This window comes from Podarcis bocagei (genome assembly GCF_964188305.1).
Source record: "Podarcis bocagei genome assembly, chromosome: 6".
Taxonomy (NCBI): Eukaryota; Metazoa; Chordata; class Lepidosauria; order Squamata; family Lacertidae; genus Podarcis; species Podarcis bocagei.
In genome coordinates, this window is record NC_138130.1 from 78,727,900 (window position 1) to 78,750,119 (window position 22,220).

A 22,220-nucleotide genomic window follows, 5' to 3' on the forward strand; every position below is an offset into this window, starting at 1 on the left:
ATTACTGAAATTCCCTATGCCGGATAAGACAACAGACTCTGGATAATAGGTGTCAAGTGGACAATGTAATCTCCCTTTGTCCTCCTACAGCTTCCAGCTAGTGGTGCTGTAGGTGCTTAAACAGTGACCTTCATTTAGGAAAAGTACAGTAATCTGTTCTTGCTCCATTGAAATCAATGAGGCTGGTTAGTTGTAATCCAAGCATATTCTATTCATTTATGTGCGGCTTCGGGCATCATTAAATTTTTCTGGCTTGGCTCCAACACTTAGAGCAATTACTAATATTAACTTCAAATGTGATAAAGCAACTTTCTGAGTATATAAATATCCTGCTTCTGGGAGTTGGAAAGCAAAGGATCCAAATCATTCTGGGAATCTTGCACTATCTTTTGGAACTGCTGCCCTGGTGAGAAAAAGCAGTGTACCTTGCAGATGCCAGAGAGCAAGGCAGTTTCTATTAGCAAAACCAAAGAAAAAGTCAGCCACACATATCGAGACAAATTATTTCCTCAGGTGATGATTGCATCCAGAAAATTAATTAGAAGTTGGTTCAATTAAAAGAGGTGCAGCAACTCCTGTGCACAAACACTCATTAAGTTTCAGCAATAAAAGGGAGCAATAAAAAGACCCATGCTGGTATGGGAGAGGCAGCAAATTAAATAGCAGGCTCTGAACTTCCGTCTCCTGTCTGTTGAGGCACTGTCAGCACTCATTTGATGTACAACAGCTGCAATCCTAATCCTGGTGCATTCCCTGGTGCTGCCACATAATGATGCATACGGTGGGGCTATAAGGCAAGGTTAGTAGCAACAACCCTAAAGAGCCCTCTCTTCCTTTCATTTTCACCGCTTGCAACTTCACCTTGTAGCCACTGCCCATTTTGGTCCTGCTGCCAACTTCAAAGACTGGGGTTACTAAAGAAAATGGCCAGGACTTTGCTCCAGATAGTTTTCAGGTAGAGGAGCACAACTCAAACTGCACAATCCTTCTGTCAAAGCAAAGCACACTTCAGTTGTGTCAAACTGGCTCAGCATCTTTCAGAGCAAACAGCAGCAGGAGGGGGGATGAGAAGGCGTAGGAAACCAGTGTGACAGACTTTGTTGTGAGCTCAATTCATATTGCCCCCGAATCCAAGGCTTCTTTTTATTCTTCAAAATAAAGAAACAGCAACACCTGGTGCACTTTTCAAAAAGCATGATTAAAACGAAGTATGATTTGGCCCCTAAAAGGAACTTGCAGGAGGAAGTGAGAGATAGGAATAACTCTCCCTGTCTCCCCATGGTGCTTTTCACTGACTGGTGCTTTTCACTGACAGTCCAACAGGATTGCAAACTTACCTAAGGAGAATCACATTGGCAATGTAATGGTGATCTTTTGAAGTGAAAATGAAAGCAACTACCGTAATAGAGGAAAGAGGGAAGGGGGAAAGGAGGGAGAAAAGGCCACAGCTGCTAAGTGTAAGTAAATCAATGATTGGGGATTATGGGCGTTGTCCCTATTCTAGAATGTAAAGTATCAAATGTTGGAATTGTATTTACTAATAAAAGTAACTACGCTTTATAGAAGTTAAGCTCAAGTATCAAATTTATTTCTGCAAATGTCAACAAAAAATGAGATTAATCATCCAATGTAAACTGTTTTAACACATAGTTTTTAATAGCACGTAACAGTGCAGATGAGCGACTTCTGGAGTAAAAGGATCATTCAGCCAGCTGGGTGCAGTGCTGAGAAAACTTAGGTCTAGGGGCCAAATGCAGCTCTCCAGTCTTTTCCATATGGCCCTTGGGAGTCTCCCAAGGCCATAACACACACTGACCCTGCTCTTCCTTGAGTGTTTTTGCCTGGCTAGAATGGGTCCTTAAAGTATAATGCTTCCTGCTTGTCCAAACAGAGGATGCTGAGTTGTGCATGTAAGAAACCTCTTGAGTTTTGCATGCCTAGCTTGTAGCCAACTGTACAAAGGCAAGGGTGCATACCTGCCCCACCTATTTTGGTCCCTGCCCCACGCACCAGGGGCACGCAATCCTCAGGTTGCCCACAAGGAAACACATCCTTTGAGTTGAAAAAGGTACCCTATTCCAGGACCAGAGGATCAGGTTCAAATCCCCATTCATATATAAAGCTCACTGAGTAGCCCGGGGTAAATCATCCACTCTCACTCTAGCGTAACCTACCTCAAATGGTTGTCATCCGGCTCACACACCTCTGTGGCCTCCTTAAAGGAGAGACCTGACAGAGACAAACAGCTGTATGGGACTCCGGGCAGCCGCCTCCCAGACAAGCCTCCCTTTTCGAGGCAGCCATCAACCTAAGCCTTGTGTACAGATTCACAGCATTCCAGGTGCATTCCTTGAATTTCCCCCTGGCAGCCACCCAAGTCCATGCACTTTCCCAACCAGAGCTTTATGAGAACTGAGAGGAAGTAGAAAAAAAACATGTGCTCTACAGTGGTACCTTGGGTTACGTACCTAATTCGTTCCGGAGGTCCGTTCTTAATCTGAAACTGTTCTTAACCTGAAACACCACTTTAGCTAATGGGGCCTCCTGCTGCTGCCGCGCCGCTGCTGCACGGTTTCTATTCTCATCCTGAAGCAAAGTTCTTAACCTGAAGCACTATTTCTGGGTTAACGGAGTCTGTAACCTGAAGCATATGGAACCTGAAGCGTATGGAACCCGAGGTACCACTGTATAGAGTTCTGTTTTAAAACACACAGAGAGAAAATGCATTAAACACTCTTTCGTTTCCACTGGGCGTTTTATATACCACCCAGGTATAGCAGGATCTCCTGTGAGGACCCTTCCAAACGCCAAGAGCCCCTTCCTCCCCTGCCCCTATGGAGCAGCGCTACTTGTGTTGTGAGACGCGCATTTTACGCACCTCCGGCTTGAAAAGCGCCAGGCTGCGCTACTTACTCCCCAAGATGCCTGGTCTTACTCGCCACCCCCACCCCCAAAACCCCGGACACTTCGACCGAACGGTGCGTCCCTAAACCCGCTGCCCCGCCACGCCGCCCCCGCCGCAGCCGGTCTCCTCACAGGCAAGTCCCGCCGCGCTCAGGGGGCTCCGGCTGTCCATTTACCTTCGGAGGAGGTCCGCCGACCACAGCGGGGGTTTTACGCCCGAGAAAGCGCTCGCGGGCTCGGGCAGCCCCAGAGCATCCCTTCCCCGCTCCCTGGAGAGGCCGCTGCTCCTACGCAGGAAGCTGGTACGCGGGAAGCGGGCCGAGGTGCCACGGGGCTCCTTCACGCGCCGCCCGCCCGGGCGCCTCTGGTCCGGCGGTTACACGGGGCTTCGGGTATCAACCCAAATCCCCCGCCAACCACAGAGACACGGACGGAACGGCCGCCTCCGATTACCATAGAGAGATTCCTCCCGGCAGATAGAGCGTCACGGAGCTTTGCCCACCCCACCACCCCACCCCCGCTACAGTTGCCTGGAAACGAGGCCCGGCGTCTCTCTCGCGCGCGCGCAAGTAACGGTGCGTCCTGGTTAGCGCGCTTAGCGTCTCCTTTCAAGGGCTCCTCTTCTGTCTCTATGTTGAAATTGCACCCCATAAGCTTAGGACCATAGACCATCCAAACATTCCCAACTACAGACAACCGTGACCTTGTCGATTCTCCTCCAACAGATGTCCTCGATTGACATAGGACTTCTTCAGCCTATGACATAACACCAAATGAAGCCATATTAAAATAATAGTGGTGATATGTTTTCCCTGTATTCAGTAACTTGAAGTGGCAGCTGCTTTTATGATATATAATTAATTTTTGTTTTACAATTTAAAGTACTCATTTAAACATCCTTACAATATCAGTCACTTCCCTCCTCTTTCCGTGGTTTATTTTACCTATCATAAATCACTGCATATTTTACAGAAACTATACCATTCAGTATTCCATTATTACATCCATCAAAACTTATTGACACTGTTGAATTTATCTTAATGCTGCCAGCGTTTTCAGCTTTACACAATTATTTCCCATATATTCAATAAACGTTTTCCAATCTTCTCTGAATGTATGTTCTTCTTGTTCGCTTATTCTATATGTTATGTCTGCAAGCATATTCTGTCAACTTGAGTTCCTATTATTCTTCGGTTGGGACCTCGCCCGTTTTCCATTTTGGGGCTAACAAAACACAGGCCGCAATGGTTTTATTATTGTTGGTATGTGATTGGGTTGGAATGATTATTTATAATTAACTGACGTTTCAATCCTTTATAGCTTATTTTACAACAACCTTAAAATATGATGTTCATACTGTATACTCAAACTGAGTTATTTGGATCACCATGCTATGCTTTGAAGTTCTTCAGTATTTGATGGTTATAGTCGTTATGTATCGACTTGCATCTTTGTTGTGTCGAGAGCTGCTTTGATCATATTTGCATGGAAAAGCAGCATATACATTTAAATTAAATAAATAAATGTTGCAGCCAGTTGTCCTATGCACTGATGGGTTCACTAGGTAATTTGGCACAATTTTCTTACTAAGGCTGTATCGACTTTATGTAATTATTTATTTAAAACATTTCTAAAGACAGGTACCATAAAAACAGCTTTCCAAGATGCACCAGTTGTCTCGCTTATTCTATTTATCCAACATATGACATTTGTTAATACAATACCTACAGTAGAAGTGTGAAAGCAAGTTTTAATTAACTGCACTGCCGACCTTTCAGGGCAAATTGATTTAAGCCTCATATGCACATATATGCCAACAACAAGGAATGTGCATGGTAGAAGAGATTTTAGTTTAGAGATTTTCTTTTAACTTTTGGCACTTGGAAAACTTATTCCTATACCCTACTTTACAGTTATGGTGTAAGTCACATCTTTCTTATTATTTATTTATTTATTTATTTATTTATTTATTTATTTATTTATTTATTTTTACCAAGCAACAGCCTTTTAAAACATACACAACGCACTTGTAGTGTTTTTGATGTAGTGGCATACATAAAATAAGGGTGGTGCTAAAGGATAAGGATCAGAGTCCTAGGGATGTAGCAGGGGACTCTAGAGGCAGGTGATGTAAAGATTCAGATCCAAGACTCATAATCACCAGCTTAGATCTAATCTTACCCAAAGCAACATGCATGATAAAGTAAAGGGACCCCTGACCGTTAGGTCCAGTCGTGACCGACTCTGGGGTTGTGGCGCTCATCTCGCTTTATTGGCTGAGGGAGCCGGCGTACAGCTTCTGGGTCATGTGGCCAGCATGACTAAGTCACTTCTAGCGAACCAGAGCAGCTCACAGAAACGCCGTTTACCCTCCTGCTGGAGTGGTACCTATTTATCTACTTGCACTTTGCACGTGCTTTCAAATTGCTAGGTTGGCAGGAGAAGATGCATGATACATACGTATATATTTAAAAACACAATCAAACACTAGGTGGTGCTAACTAACTGATTTATACGAATCTTACCTGAAAACTCTAAAACAGGGCAAGCAGAATATCCTCTGGATGATTAGTAGATTGACAAGAATTTCTGATTGCCAATTATTTACAGCAGCAACAAAATGACCCCCTCCCCCAAATATAGCTCTGAAAAGATGAACGTGTGGGGTGAACCAGGTGTATTTTGGGGAGGTGTCGACTCTGCAAGACTCTACACAGCTACACCTCTGCCAATTGATTTATATGACTCACGTTTCTGCTACATTTCACAGTGTCACATAAATCTAGAGATCCCACCAGGCATTTCACATAAACCAAGAGTAAGGAATCTGTAGCCCTTCAGATGTTGTCCTAATTTAAAAACTAATCTGTGGATTTGCTTCTGTTTGCAGCACAAAACTAATTTGTGGTAAACCTGCCAGAGATATAATTGATCCTGAATACCAATGTATATAAAGCCCTGAGGACTACTCAGGCAGTTAAACTAAACGAGATAGTAATTGGCTCGGATATAACTAAATCGTTAGTCAAATGTTCTGCATGCATCTCTGACATATATCCATGTCAAACATACATTATGAGAAACTGCTAAAGATAAATGCATCATTAAACAGCATGTAAATAACCACTTCATAGATTAGAAAGTGCTATAACATGATTGTTAAGAATAATATTTCCCTGTGGATTGTAGTCCAAAACATTATTTTAAAATAAGTCATGAAATTGTGCATGGTGGGAGGGGGGTGGGAATACAACCTCCAGCCCCTTTTTTATTGCTACTTATGCAACTACAGTTATTAAACTTTAGTACTATAACAGGAAGGATGGTCCACTCAGTCCCCAAGTGCCTTAAAAATTAATTTTAATCTCTTTTTTTTAAATGTCACAGGTTATTAATTCATTCTATGTGCCAATTTGCCTATACAGTGGTACCTCGGGTTAAGTACTTAATTCGTTCTGGAGGTCCGTTCTTAACCTGAAACTGTTCTTAACCTGAAGCACCACTTTAGCTAATGGGACCTCCTGCTGCTGCTGCACCGCCAGAGCACGATTTCTGTTCTCATCCTGAAGCAAAGTTCTTAATCCGAGGTAATATTTCTGGGTTAGCAGAGTCTGTAATCTGAAGCGTATGTAACCTGACGCATATGTAACCCGCTGTACCACTGTACATTTTTGTAACCTCATAACTCATAAAGGAGTGTTGCCAACTAGCCACCCCCTTGACCCTTGCCTTGCTCAACTTTGCTTATTAGAATTAACCACAAGAGGTTGACTGGATGCGTCCGGGAAATTATTAGTGTTTCAATGGAGAGTTTGAGGTGTCAGAGGAGGGGTAGTACCTCTGATAAAAGATACATTGTGCTCTTTCTGGGTCAGTTTGTCCACCTTTGGTCCCCATTTTTTCCCTTTTGTCTTTTTTTATTTTTCATTTTTTTTGGTCTGCTGTGTGTTAACATACCAGGTAGGGTTTTTCAACTTCATTTCTTTTTTAAAAAACAAAACGTGATACTCAGAGCTATACCGATGGTCATAGATGGGGCTGCCATACATCTGGAATTTCCCAGACATAGGCAGGATTCGTCCTTCAAACATCAGAAGTGTTGATTTTTTGGCTCAACAACTTTTGTGTCCGGATTTTCACTTTTTGAAATATGACCCTAGTCATATGACCCTAGTCAAAAATTGTGTTGGGGCTAATGCTGGATTTTTGAGCAGGTGAACCCGGCTTCAAATTCTTCTTCAGCCATGAAGATAGTAAATATGAGCCCTTTTGTCTGTTAACATCCTAAAAAGGGCACTTCGTAAAGTCTCATTAAGGAAGGTAAGAAGTCTCCACAGCAGGGGCATCCATTCTTCTTGTTTTGAAATTAGATTTAATTTCACTTTTATTTTTGTCTCCCAAGCTATTCTCCAGTTGATCTCCAGTTTTCATGGCTTATTTGTCAAGTCCAATTTTCTCCTATCTGAAAATGTTGTATATTATGAACTTTGGTGTTTAATAGTCCAGTGGTTTATAATGACAATCTCATATTTCCTGTTTAAGAGTTTATTAAACTAAATTCCTTTTATAAACAAAAACAACAGGAATAATTAGTGTACCAACAAGGAGGACAGATAGGAATCTGTAACCTTTGGCTGTTATTCTTGGCAACATTAATGACTCTGTAATCTTAAACAGCTCACTGGCCTCTCCATGGCTCAGTTTACCCGTCTATGAAATAACTGAAATATTTCACATGCTTTAATTTTAAGGTGATGAGTTATGAGAGTGAAATCTTGCTGGCATCCCAGGAATGGACCTTTAAATGAAGATGTTGCATGTGCATAGGGATTTTTTTTCTTTCATAAATAGTTTTTATCAAGACCATGTCATTGTGCTTGAGAATAAAAGGCATATTGCAATTATTTTTAGCAGTGGCTTTTCATCATGTCCCTGAATACTTGTACAAACCTAATTTTTTTGAAAACTTACATATTTTAGTGACACTCATAGAAAGGTTTCATAGAAAAGTAATATATACAAAGGAATCCTACAAGCTTAGCACCAATAAATACTGGAAATTTCAATGTACCTTGAGCAATTGCTCTTGACTCACTATACTGCCTTAAAACATATTTTATTAGAGATTTTGATTGTTGGAGAACCATAGGAAACAAATTTATAAGAGGCAGTTCAACCATGGCCCAAGCTCCCGTGGGGGTATTTTAGTTATGGGATGTCTTAGGGCAAAAGTTTGGATTGGTTTGTCAGCTTCATGATGGAACATGCATTACTTACTAACTGTAAATTAGCATTTGCAAGCCTTTTATAATAAACTCATAGTACTAGCAGCACAACAAACAGAAGCTAAAATGATCAAATGTCTTAAGCAACCTTTGTCCAAACAAAAGACCTAAATACAAGTCCAATGACTGCAACCTGTCTCTGAATGTAGACATTTTGAAGTGAAGTAATGTAATCTGTACTCTTTTAATCAATTAGGTATATAATTATTTGACCTTGCATGCTTATTTGACCTTCAGAGTGTTAATGTAAACTTCATATCTGTACACCAAGCTCCTTAAATTACACTCTGCTAGTGATTTCATGAAAACAGCACCGGCCTTTCTTCTGAGAATAAATATCATTGCATTTTTTATTTCCTGTTCCAGTATGCCACCTGATGTGGAGATTCTTTACATACTCAAGGCTGCCTTGATAATGCTTACCACAGAGGTCACTATCAACCAGAAGGAAAGTGAAGTTCAGGGTGCTCTTTATACATCAGTAGATGTCCTGAGAGTCAGTCTACAAGCTTGTACAGTGGTGCCCCGCAAGACGAATGCCTCGCTAGACGAAAAACTCGCTAGACGAAAGGGTTTTTTGGTTTTGCGTTGCTTCGCTAGACGAATTTCCCTATGGGCTTGCTTCGCAAGACGAAAACGTCTTGCGCTTTTTTCTTAAAGCCGCTTGAAGAGGCGCAGTTGCGACGGACCGTGCTTCGCAAGACGAAAAACATTGCAAGACTAAAAGACTCGCGGAACGAATTATTTTCGTCTTGCGAGGCACCACTGTATTGGTAACTGGACCCCTTTGCCTACATGGGGCCCCCTGAGCTCAAATATCTTTGCTGAGGAAGAAACAGCTTATGAGATGTGTACCAGACTCACAGGTTTCAGTGTAGCCTCCTGCCCATTCTTGCATGGAAAGTTCTCTCAGTCCTTGTCAGGTGTTGTTGAATCAGGACTCCTGTGAATCGGGTATTAGAGCACACCAGAATAATTCACCAGGAGAGTAAACTGCAGGGAGATCCACAGGCCATAGCCTATAATCCTCTAGGTTGGAGGCCAGGCGAAAATAGACAGCCAATCTCATGGCATGTCTTAGCTCCCACCCAATACATGCAGACAGAGGCTCTTGCTTGCAGGTAAGAAAAATACATTTCTTTCAGCAGGTAATGATGCTGGCTCAGCAGCAGACACAAGGCTCAGGGGTTACAGTTCAGGAGCAAGGCAAGAAGTTCAGAACTGGACAGAAGCGGTGCAGGTGTCCCAACAAGCTGCCCTGCCCTTCTTGCCAAGCTTTTAAAGACAAGGCCTTGGAGGAATGCTGAGGTTGCAAACACATGCTCTGTCAGGGTGGGTGGGTGTGATCTCATCTCCAAAAGCAGTGCCTGGTTCTAGGCAACAAGACTGTGCCTCTGGTTCTAGGCAACAAGACTGGCTCCCATTCAGTCACTGCCAGGTCCTGTTCTGCCTCCTCTATCAACTGATCAAAGCTTCCACTGAGGCTTCCTGCTCCACAGGAAGGGGTGAGGGTACAGCTGACATCCCTGTTATCTCTTCCAAAGCAAGTAAGAGCTGTTTGACAGTGGAACTGACTTCCACAAGAGGTGGTGGACTTTCCTTCCTTTGGGGTTCTTAAGCAGAGGATAGATGGCCATCTGTCATGTATGATTTAGTTGAGATTCCTGAATTAAGGAGGTTGGACTAGTTGACCCTCAGGAACAATTCCAGCTCTACAATTCTGTGGTTTAATACACTTGGAGACTGAGGCTGTGCAACATATTAGCAGCTTGAGATGCAGCAAGGTCGTTTTCCCTGCACTGTATTTGAGCAAGTCGCATATCTACTTGTACATACTGGAGAGAAGGTGAGGAGGTAGTTCACGCAATGCTCATTACCTGATTTGTTGTCCCACGTCTGCAAACCCCGCCCCCCAAACAATGAAGGTGTCACCTGTGGGTGTCCACACACATGCAAGGGGTGTCTCAAATGTTTGCATCTCCATGGAACCACAGCTTAATTTTTTTAATTGGACGGAAGCTGGTGAAGGGATAATGCATCAAACAACAGCATTTCTCAATAGCTGTTATCCATCCATTGTCCTGGAAAAGCCTAACCTTTGAATATGTCTTGATACTGTTTTTATGGTCACGCTTCTGAATAATATTTTGGACTGCATCAGTACATACTCTTCAGCTACTTTCATAGTATATTAATGCACATCAAACAGACAAAAAACTAGGAGTGAACGATTTAGGTTTTTGGAGTGCATGTAAGTCTCTCTGTATCTTTGAAACAGAATCAAATGGGCCCTTTTTCTTTTCTAGAAATACATTTGTGGCTTTCAATCAAGCAGACCACTATCATCCTAAAAGCCACTCTAGTGGCTGTGGAGCCATGGTGGTAAAGCAATATTCATTGCTTGATTGGTTGAGCAGAGTCGTTCGGCACTTACCCAGCTGAAGTCTCAGCAATAAACATTACAAATATCACAGCATGGAAACCCAGTGCAGTTTGTACAAATCATCAAGACCAAATGAAGCCCTTTTATGATTACCTATAAAGCAGAGGACAAGGGAGCATTCCTTTCTTCAATTTTTGTCTCTTCCCAAGCAGAGGTGCTACATGCTTGCTGTTGCAACAGAAGAGGGTGAAATGTTATCTCACTAGAACCTATCAGTCCACTGCTGAAGATTGAGACCTAGTGTGCTGTTTGGGGACCTGATGTGCCTTCACCTCATGTCCAAGTGGGGATTTGAACCCTGGTCTCTCAAGTCCTAGTCCAACACTCTAACCACTATACCACACTTGGCTTTCTATGAAACTATGACCATTCGACCCATTTCCCACCCAAGAACACACAACAGCATGTGCCCGCACCCTAGTCAAAAGCTTATTAATGTGTAAACCTATCAATGTTTTATCCTGCAACATTAAGCAAACTCAGCAACGAAAGCTGAACTTCTAAATAAACAAGGTTTATATCACTGCCCTATCATCGTACATGAACTTGGAAGCTGGTCACAACAATTCAAAACACAATACAGTGGTATCTCGGGTTACATACGCTTCAGGTTACATATGCTTCAGGTTACAGACTCCACTAACCCAGAAATATTACCTCAGGTTAAGAACTTTGCTTCAGGATGGGAACAGAAATCGTGCTCCGGCGGCGTGGGGGCAGCAGGAGGCCCCATTAGCTAAAGTGGTCTTCAAGTTAAGAACAGTTTCAGGTTAAGAACGGACCTCCGGAACGAATTAAGAACTTAACCCGAGGTACCACTGTACACAACAAAATGGAATACCATTTAAAATGTGTGTTTATGGTGCAAATGCCCTGCCCTGTGCTGTTTCTCGGCCATGTCAAAGCATATCTCATATTGTTGCTGACAGAAACAAATTGGGACCTACTGAGTCAACATTTTGCAAGCTGTTTTTATTTTTTACTTTTGAGCTAAGGACCATTCAACATATTACGTACCCAGGCTTGCTCCCACCACTGGCGCTGAAGAAATGCCTGTCTTCTGTCATGCCTGCCTTCTGTCCATACCTAATATGCAGCTTAAACACACACAGAAACTGAAATGAATGCACTTTAGTTGTTTAATATTTATTTTGACACAGAGAAGTTTGTGCATCACCATTAGGTTACTGACTGGTCCAATAAAATAGATCATTTAGCTGATTTTTGCATTGCTATCTCTGTAGGACTAGCACAGCCATCAGTACTTTGATCTACTATGAATTGTCAGAGACATTGAGGTTGTTAGCACTGCTAACAACTTAATTGATGTGAACAATGCAAGGGAATTTTAGAGAGAGATATTCCAAGGCAGATATAATGCTTGTTCCTCATAGTTCGCCTATTTAAATTTCCCTAGCCATAGAATCTAGCTTGTTTGACGTAAATACTTCATAATTCTGGGATGAAAGACCCTATTGAAATATAAAGTACTGCTAATCAGAAACTGTTCGCTTATCAGCATCGCCGCCCCCATCCCAGTACAACAAACAAACCAGAAGTTTGTCCTCGGGCTCTCTGCCTGTATATAGGCTTGAAAGTACTACATCTGAAACATGGTTTCTGCCTACTATTATGGGGCACGGTGAGGCTCAGACAGCAATTTGCAACTCGCAATGAAAGGAGGTTACTCAAACAGTCTCTCTAGTTTGATTATATTTTTACTATTGGCAGGGGTGCAGGGAGACCATTCAACTTTTACTTCTACTAAGGAACACACAAAGGTAACTTGTAGCTGTGCCCCCAAATCCATTCCTAACGTAAGCTGTAGAACCTAGGCGGGCTGCCATATAAATTCAATTTCTGCTCCAAATGCTGGCACACATTCACTTAATGTAGGCAGTGACATAGCATGGATAGGGCCACAGGGGCAGTTGCCCTAGGTGCAAAATTCTTAGGGGTGGGAAATTTCAAAAGGAAAAAGAAAAGTAGTAATAATAAATAAATAAGAGCACGCCCTCCCCCTCACACAGAAAATCTCCAAGTGTTTGCATGGGCGGTTTGGGATGATGGACAGCTGCTAGGGCGCACTCTGCACGAGCTTTAGAAAGATACCCATTCCCGACCAATCTCCCGTCCCACTCTCCACCATGCTGGACGCTCATGGGGCGCCACAGCTGCCACTCAGGTAGCTCATTGAGCTATTGCTCCTTCATTCCAGCCTATCGGCAGGTGGTGCCAAGGATACTTGTCTTGCCCGGGTTCTGGCAACCCATGCTACACCACTGAATATATGGCACAGAAGAGTGAGGCTGGTTCTCACAACACAATAAGCCAAACTGGCAGGGGTCTTTCCATCCCTGACCCTTTTTGCTCTTGGCCATGTTGAGCAAAGTCAGGAGTTGTCCTAACATGTCATCCAGGCAGGAACCTTGGCTATAGTTCGTGTTGAGCGAGGAGATCTTAATCTCAAGCTCCAGTTTGGATGGCATGCTAAGCCAAACCTTGGCACAGAAACGAAAAGGATTGAGGAAGAACAAAGCAGCTGAGGGCTCCTCTCTGGGGGCCTGCATGTTTGCTCTGTTCCAGGAAGCCATACTTTGACTTACCACGTCATGCGAAAATGCTCTCCCTCTCTCTGTGAGAGAGGGTTTTTTAAATAATATTTTTTATTTGTTTTTCTATTATATCTCGTCATCAATGCATACTATGTTACAGTCATACATAAAATAATAAGAAAAAGATAGCATAGATATAAATCCTGTGGGAGAGGGTTACAAATGTGAACACCTTTGTCAAGGGAGGTTAATCAAGGAAATGTTTGCTGAGTCATTTCCACTGGGCCTTGGCAAGCATGGAGACATCTCAAGCACAGTTAAGCATGTCAGCTAAATCACTAAGTGCCAAACCCTGGCATTCTCTCAATTTGCCATTTCTGCAGGCCAAAAAGAAGGACCGCTCTTTTAAAAATAAAATTAAAAAATCTCCATTTATTTGAGTCTCTTCTGGAAATGGCAGGAACAAGTCCCGCTTAACACACCACATTTAAAAAATTTTAAAAAACACACAACAATTTCAAAAGTATTGAAACCAGTTAGACATTTTCCCAGCTTCTGTTAATGCTTTGGCCAAGAGAGTCTCACAAAGTTGTCAAAAGTGAGGTTCATTAGGAATTGACTACTCTGCCGCTTTCCACACTCTAAGGTGCCCAGTGTTGCCTCTAAGGCTTTGCATTTGGTCAACTGTACTTCCAACTACTTCAGCTACTCATTTAAGGCATTTTTATCTCAACATCCCTCCAAAGATCTCAGAGCAGAATACATGTTGGTCTCCCTCCTATTTAATCATCAGCTGGCCTCCTCAGTGGTGACACTTGCAAGGATGCCTTTATCACAGAAGCTTGCCTATTGCCTTGTTTATGACCATTTCAGGCCACGTGAATGTGTATGTGTGTGTTGTAAAGCAGAGGACTAAGCTGCAGTTTTCCAGATATTGCTGGACTACAACTCTCTGAGCACTGGCCATGCTGGATGAGGTTGGTGGGAGTTGGAGTCCAACAACATCTGGAGAGCCACATGTTTCTCATCCATATTTTAAACCACTTATCACGTGTTGCGATTTTGGTTTTATTCTTCTCTCTTCTGGAAACATGGACTGCATGTTGCTTTGTTGTTTTAATTGTAATTTCTCATCATTTATGTTTGTGAGCACCCAGAGAACAATGTGATTTGGTGGCTTTATATAAATATAGGTAATGAATGAATGAATGAACGAACGAACGAAGAGGGAGGGAGGGAGGAAGATTGCCTTGTACAGTAGTTTAACAGAACGTTACTGGACAAAAGTTGGAAGCGACTGTGTGGAAACCCTATCTTTTGTGCACAGTTCCAAGTGTAGGTTGGAGGTTCATGAAACTTACATCAAAGACAATAAATGTGTCCTCAAGGTGTCTCCAACTACGACACCATCATACCTGACCATTGGCCATGTTGATAGCAGCTGATGAAAGTTGTAGTCCAAAACATTTGAAGGCCACCAGGTTGGAAGAGACTGATGCAGTCCTACAGAATGGGAGGGACAGCCTCTGGCAACAACCTCCAAGCCACCCTGGGTCCTGTATCACCTGAGGGAAGGTGCTGTGGCTGCCCACCATTTGCTTGCTTAGGAACTCGCTACCCCAAGGTAAAAGGGAAATTTTAAATAAAATTATAAGACTAGCCTTATAATCCCCAGTAAATGGTAAAGGGACCCCTGACAATTAGGTCCAGTCGTGGCCGACTCTGGGGTTGCGGCGCTCATCTCACTTTATTGGCCGAGGGAGCCGGCGTACAGCTTCCGGGTCATGTGGCCAGCATGACTAAGCCACTTCTGGTGTACCAGAGCAGCACATGGAAACGTCATTTACCTTCCCGCCGGAGCGGTACCTATTTATCTACTTGCACTTTGACGTGCTTTCAAACTGCTAGGTTGGCAGGAACAGGGACCGAGCAACAGGAGCTTACCCCGTCACGGGGATTTGAACTGCCGACCTTCTGATCGGCAAGTCCTAGGCTCTGTGGTTTAACCCACAGTGCCTCGCGTCCCATAATCCCCAGTAGGGATGATTTAATTGGCAAGAGTTGGCATCAGCTGGCATTCTGCATCCTGGTCTCACCGAATCCCATTTTCAGAAAGGCTAGGAAGGCTAATTTGTTTAATGTTTATGGAAAATATAAACAGCTGAGTCCTGTTAATTTCTTGCCTATTGTTGAGAAAATCTGGCATTGGGTTTGTTCTCCCTCCACTGTTGTGGGTTTTTCTATATACAATTCACATAGCTGTCACTTCCCTGGTTTATTATTCCTTTGCTTCTTTTAATTTCTTTCATACAACATGTCATCTCATGCAGACACTTGCTAACCAAGGTGTTTATTTAATGTTTATGTATTCTAAATATTTAAGAATAAAAATCATTTCCAGACATTTTCCTGCCAGTATTTTCAGAGGCCAACCTAACAATACTTGTCTGTCTGATCCCAGACTTTTGTGTTTCAAGTTCCTTGTTTCAACAGCAACGGGGATCTATGGATCCCTCCCTCCACTCAAGAGACATTCATTGGAGTTGAAGGGTGAAAAGTCCATCAGCTCTATCTGCATTTCCAGTGCTATAAATCTGTCTCTGGAATAACCAAGTTTGTCTTCATTCTGCATTCTGATAAGATGTCATTACAGGAGTTATTTTAATCAAATTTTCAGTTATTACATTAGTGCATACTTACATGGGGCTTCTCTCAACTAGCATATGGCGCTTTAAGTCTTGTGGCGAGGAAGAGGATGGAAAACATTTGATTTTTTAATTATTTTTTTGCTTTAAAAAATGGAACCTCCAGCCAGACAATAAGCTTCAGCCAGTTCAAAACTGTAAAATCCATTGCCTGTCTATGTTGGGTCAACATAAGCACATCAACACCAATTAATGACTGAAGCCCCGATTCTTTTATGATTTTATTATAAAAATGTTTGAATTGTTATATTGGGGACGACGTTTCCTATTTTATAGAGGGCAGCTCCCTCTTTGAAGGACTCTCAGATGTTAGTCCTCTTCTGAAGAGCTGTCTGGTACAAGTATGGTTTTAAATTGAAGAACCATAGAAGGGAGAGTGGAGCCTAGACATTTTCAATCGCCAGCTGGGCTAAAACCGTGTACCTCTTGCCATGTACTCAGGCTCCACAATAGATACCAATTTTGTAGTTTCTTGAGCAATACTGCTGTTTGGTGCATTTCCCCTCAAACCATCTTTCATCTAGTTTGAAAATGTAAGCTACACTTAAGCTGAGGTGTGTACATTTGAGAGAACAGCTGCATATTGTGAGTGAAACCAGTGCTTTAATGTTACCCAGTTTCATTGGACTCAACCTAGCTCAGGCACTTTAAATACAAGATGTACAAATATAGTATTGTACAGCTTTCATTTATTTTCATGGTGCTTGAGGAGGAAGAGTGCCCGGTGAATTCTGCCCATTCGTTTTATTTTCCCAAAGTAGGGTGGACTTCTGAGTCACAAGGCGTTGGGTGTGTGATGGAAGATTTAGAAGTCAGGGGAGGAGTCAAAGTTGGTCTCTTATGACTCTTGGCAGAAATGAGCAAATGTACCAATACTCTTGCATAATATTGCTTTTAATAAACTGACACCTCATTGCTGCGAAGGGTTTCCTGTGAGATGTGCTATGATGTGGATTAGCCTTCCAGGGCAGATGACATGGCTTGCAACATTTGAAAAGCAGAGATTATTCATTAAACCAGAGGTTGCCAATCTTTTGGCATTGGTGAACATATTTGCAAACGGGAGAAACTGTTGTGGTCACCACAAGCGAAGTGCAAACCAAGCACACACCGCAAAATATTATATTGGCTACAACAGAATGTTTCTTTCATGCCTACTTTCAGAAGTGGAAAGGTGGAACAGGGAGAACACACTGCAGACATCAGGGAAGGCATCTGCAGGTGAATGCATGCCCATATATGCCACATTGATGTTCCCTGCATTGAACAATATACTCTAGGCTAGGGTACAATCTAGTATGTGACAGGACCTAGACTTGGTAACCTAGTTAGACTCTATTGTATCTTGTTCCTCCACAATATGCCCAGAATCCATGTCATAGCTGTCAATGTTTCCCTTTTTTAAAAGGGAAATTCCCTTATTCCGAATAGGATTCCTCGCAAGAAAAGGGAAAAGTTGACAGCTATGATCCATGTAGTGATCTGAATAATACTTCTGAAAAAAGAGAACACTCTATCAAGCTGTTCACCTATCCACATCTACTTTCCTCTAACAATAACGCTGAGAAAATGACCTGCATATATTGTTGACCAGAGAACAAATAAAACTGTCTATAATCTGGAAAACATCAGGAATGTGCAATAGGCAGCAAGTTGGCCACTTCTTTGGATTAAATTAAGAGTGGTTGTGTAGGCCACATTCTCACAAGTTAATTCATCAGGGGCCATATACTAGCAATGGGTGGGTACAGAGCCGTAAGTGAGCAGGGCGAAAACCAGAAGTGATTGTGGCTACTCTTACCCCTTATAATTTATATGTCATGGGCCCTGAGGGCTGGGGTTGGCTGTGCAAGGAAAGAGGAGTTGCCAAACTAGATGAACCCGGGAAGGCATCCAGTGGTCTGAGAAAGTCTCCGGTTCTGATCCTTAGACTGGGCAAGCAACCTAACACTTCTCCAGGAAGGCTGAACCAGTCGTGTCTGTTCATGCCTGCACTGGCATCTCTGTGACCTGAGTGATGGAGGAGGCATTACTGCCTTCTCAGAGGAAGATGGGACAGGCAAGGTAACAGGCTCCCCTGGAGGGGCAGGAGTAGACATGATTTCTGACAACAGTGGAGGTGGTGGCATGATAGTACCAAATCATGCCCCTCTCGCTAAGTCAAGGTGCCTTGTACCCTAAGGCCACTCAAGTTATTTGGGTGCTTGAGGCTGGCAATCTCAAAAGTGTCTCTTCTCATTCCTGGAAGTAAAATATCAAATATTAAACACATTTAAAGATTTTATTATACATATAAACAGTTGTATGTGTGCATAGATAGATAGATGTCCAGATACTATAGTGTCCAGATCAAGGGAAGTAATAGTAGCACTCTATTCTGCCCATGGACTGCAAGATCAAACCTATCCATTCTTAAGGAAATCAGCCCTGAGAGCTCACTGAGAGCTCACTGGAAGGACAGATCCTGAAACTGAGACTCCAATACTTTGGCCACCTCATGGGAAGAGAAGACTCCCTGGAAAAGACCCTGATGTTGGGAAAGATGGAGGGCACAAGGAGAAGGGGCAACAGAGGACGAGATGGCTGGACAGTGTTCTCGAAGCTACCAGCATAAGTTTGACCAAACTGCGGGAGGCAGTGGAAGACAGGAGAGCCTGGTGTGCTGTGGTCCATAGGGTCACAAAGAGTCGGACACGGCTAAACGACTAAACAACAACAACAACAACAACAATTCTGCCTTAGTCAGACCACACTTGGAATACTGTGTTCAGTTCTGGGCATCACAATTTAAGAAGGATGTTGACAAGCCAGAACGTGGGCATAGGAGGGCAACCAAGATGATCAAGGGTCTGGAAACCAAGCCTTATGAGGAGGACACAGGTATGTTTAGCCTAGAAAAGAGGAGACTGAGAGGAGATATAATAGCCATCTTCAAATATTTCAAAGGCTGTCATATGAAAGATGGAGTGAGCTTGCCCTGGAGAGTAGGACCCAACTGATTGCTTGACAAGAAAGGAGATTCCGACTAAACACCAGGAAAAACGTTCTGACAGTAAGAGCTGTTCAACAGCGGGACAGTCTCCCTCGGACTCTTCTTCCTTGGAGATTTTTAAGCACAGCTTGGATAGCTACCTGTGTAGATGAGATTCCTGTATTGCAGGGGGTTGGACTGGACGCCTCATGTATACTGTATAATAACTTCCAGTCCTTTCAGTTGCCCAAACCCAGTTGTCTGAGACGGCAGCCCCACTCTCTGCCTAATGGTAGAGCCGGGAAGGACTTTAGGGTTAGCGACTGCATGCACAGGAGGCGGCGGGGGGGGGGGCGCCTGGGCAGAGGCAGGGGCCACCCAAACAAAAGCGAAAGCGCTCGCTTTGCTCCTCAGGGTCAGCCAAGCAGCCAAGATGACCTGCCTCCTCCCTCCTCGCGCTGCCACCCCTCCCTTCCCCTCCCCCCTCCCTTCTCCCGCCTTCGCGGGCCAGCCAGACTCAGCCAGCCAGAGAGAGAGAGAGAGAGAAGGGATTCCTGGCCGGGTTCCAGGTCGGCGCACTAATACAAGCTGCGAGGCTCCCGCCTGACTGACGCCGGCGGAGGCTGCCTGCTCGCTCGCTGCTGCTGCTGCTTTCGCGCTGGCCCCTGCCGCCGCCGGGTTACTGCCGCCGGCTCCCTTTGCATGGTGAGTACTCTTGGAGGTGTTTTTTTTTTTCTTTTAAGCGAGAGCAACTCGCTCCAGAGAAGTTAGGGCACCAGCAGCCGCCAGCAGGGAGACGGCGGGCTAGGGAGAAAAGGAGAGGCGCTCGCCCCACGGGCAGGTAAGAAACTTAGGCTTTCCTTCCCCTGCCCTGCCAGAAACACAAAACTGGCTGGAGTTGGCATCGCCACCCGCATACTTTCTCCCCACCCCCGCCCGGGGTTTTCTTTTTTTTATTTCCTTCCCTTTTTTTGGCTAGTCGTCTGAGGTCTGCTCTCCCGACTTTTTGCTGTCTGCAGCCTCCCTCAGATGAGCTGCTGCTTGCAAGCTTTTCATGTTTCTTTTTTGCATTGCATTGCACTTCATTTCATTGGAGGCGGGAGCTGCATCCTGGCTAACCTCGGCTCAGCAGAAGGTGCTAAGCCCTGAACCAGCCCCTCGAGGGGACTTGCCATGATGCGTGTATGTGTGTATGCGCGCGCGCGCGCGAGAACACACACACACAGTACCTCTCATTTGACCATGCTGGACGAGACTCGTCTATCTTGTGCCTATAATGCATGCATAAAATACATGGGGAGATGCTTAGGCTGCCGTCCTGTGCCCGCTTTATTGGGAGTAATCCTCGGTGGCCCTTACTTCTGAGTAGACATGCCTAGGATCGGCACGCATGGCTAGCCTGCTCTCTTCCGTGGCGGGCTGCAACCCTGCGCGCCACCTACTCGAGACTAAGTCGCAGTGAGCGCAGCGGGAGCCGGTCTGCCGGGCGTTCCCCGGGGTAACCCCCGCTATCAACAGAAGGGCGCGCGAAGCCGTCGCGATCGCTTCGCTCTGGAACCGGAATCACCAACAAAACAGTGTAGTGTAAACTGACCGCGCGGTGACATCGCCCTCGTCTATTATTAACCTGCTGCCACTGCTCCTTGTTGGCATCGTTGTAGAAGATCACACTCTTAGTGCCAGTAAAGGGAATGCGCTAAGGACGAATCTCTCTCTCTCTCCGCCGGAATAATTCTGTTTTATCTTCCCCTCCCGCTCGCTCCCTCCCTCCCCACTTCGCTACTTTTTTAAGTTTACAACGTGAGGTCCTTGCAGAAGGCAGCGAAAAGGCGGTTTTGGGAGGAGAGACTAGAGACAGGAGACAAACTGACGCCGCCATTGTGATGGGAAGGAGGGTCGCCAGGCGAAACGTTTTCACGGCTGGTTAAACGCTGTCAAGCCTTCCTCAGTCTCTCTTATTTTGATTCCTTTCTCTCCTTAGCGAATCAAAAGTGTTCATTTTTTAACTTCTTACGTGTTTTTAATAATAAAAATAAAAATAATATTTTAATTTCTTATGTTATGGATACAATTTGTTTAAGGAAATGTATCCGCACAGTCTCATCATCAGAAATAAAGGAGCACTTTAAAGACTACCCACATCATCATCAAAATAAAAATGGCTCTTTAAAAATGGAATAGATTTATTGTGCCATAAGCATAATACTTCGAACCTGCTTGGCCCCAGTTTGAGGTTAAGATTTGCAGTATGATCTTATGCATGTCTACTCAGAAGTAAGCTTCACTGGGACTTACTCCCCGCGGGGTAGGTGTGCCCAACAGTGCGTAGTTAAAACTATGGAACTCACTTCCAAAGGGGACTGACAGCCACCAACCTAGATGGCTTTAAAAGAGAATTGGACAAAGAGAGCACTAGGGAAGATGTCTAGCTTTGTTCCTGTTACTGATACGCGTGGAAGTGACGAATTTGTAGTTACTAAGTGTTTTCATGCTTGTTCCCAGCGCTAAACATTCCATTTCATAATTAATAACTTCCCCCTTTCTACGAATAGAGAAGTAATACATGCATAATCAAATGCTCATATTCTAAAGGGCAAAATCATATTCTAAGGTGGGGTAGCATGTCCTCAGGGAATGGATTTTCTCATAGTCTGGAAATGATATGCAGGTTTCTTGGAATGTAATCAGGTTTGTGACTGTCCAGGAAGGACACTGCAGATAAGAGAGAGAGATGTCACAATGAAGTCTGTAAATACATACTTTTAAAAGGCAGTCTTTAGGGATAAGCAGCTATTGTCTTCTGCAATGCAATCTAAAGGTACTGCAGTAAGATTATTTTAAGAGCAGTATATCCCAGAGCAATGGGTAGAACAATGGTCACCATTCAGATTATCTTTATAGTCCACCCACGCAGAGCTCTTCTTTCTGATTTGATAATTGCCTCAGCTGCTGCCAAAGCTGCTGCTGTTGGGCTGATTTGTGTTTGACCTTTAAAATGAACATGCCTTCAACTGAATTTCTTAGTATGTTGTGTCTTCTTACACTGCAATCCTGCACACGGTTTCCTGAGAATGAGCCCCACTGAAAACAATGGGACTAATTCTGAGAATGCGGATATAGCATTGTTCTGTTCCATAAGTTATACGAGAGAACAGTGGGTTAATTGGCTGCGGAAAATACACTTAATTTCAAATACTAGAGATAAGGTTCAGATATACTTTTTTGTCATTGTTGGGTACTAATCCATGTTCTTGAACAGCTCACATTAATTTTAATGGAGCCCATGTGGAAAACAGTTCATTGTAGATTCCCAGTGGATTGTTCCCAATTTGATATCCTTTAGAAGTCGTTGGACTA

General features: G+C 43.7%; 2 protein-coding genes and 1 long non-coding RNA gene across 7 annotated transcripts in view; 1 reads left to right on the forward strand and 2 right to left on the reverse strand.

Annotated features, from left to right (window-relative positions):
- Window positions 1-3,380, reverse strand: part of B4GALT4 (beta-1,4-galactosyltransferase 4) — a 30,115-nt gene extending 26,735 nt beyond the window's left edge. For all 3 annotated transcript variants that reach the window (XM_081198003.1, XM_081198004.1, XM_081198005.1), the window contains exon 1: window positions 3,081-3,380. The gene's annotated coding sequence lies outside the window, so the exon portion shown is untranslated. The remainder of the gene's footprint in view (window positions 1-3,080) is intronic.
- Window positions 1-11,277, reverse strand: part of LOC308589180 — a 59,685-nt gene extending 48,408 nt beyond the window's left edge. Inside the window, exon 1 of the long non-coding RNA XR_014009133.1 lies at window positions 11,194-11,277. This is a non-coding gene — a long non-coding RNA (uncharacterized lncRNA). The remainder of the gene's footprint in view (window positions 1-11,193) is intronic.
- An 8,205-nt stretch (window positions 11,278-19,482) lies between these two features.
- Window positions 19,483-22,220, forward strand: part of SMAD9 (SMAD family member 9) — a 32,633-nt gene continuing 29,895 nt past the window's right edge. For 2 of the 3 annotated variants that reach the window (XM_081197971.1, XM_081197973.1), the window contains exon 1: window positions 19,592-19,704. The gene's annotated coding sequence lies outside the window, so the exon portion shown is untranslated. Of the gene's footprint in view, window positions 19,569-19,591; window positions 19,705-22,220 lie in introns of those variants that run through there. The other variant, XM_081197972.1, reaches the window with a different exon arrangement.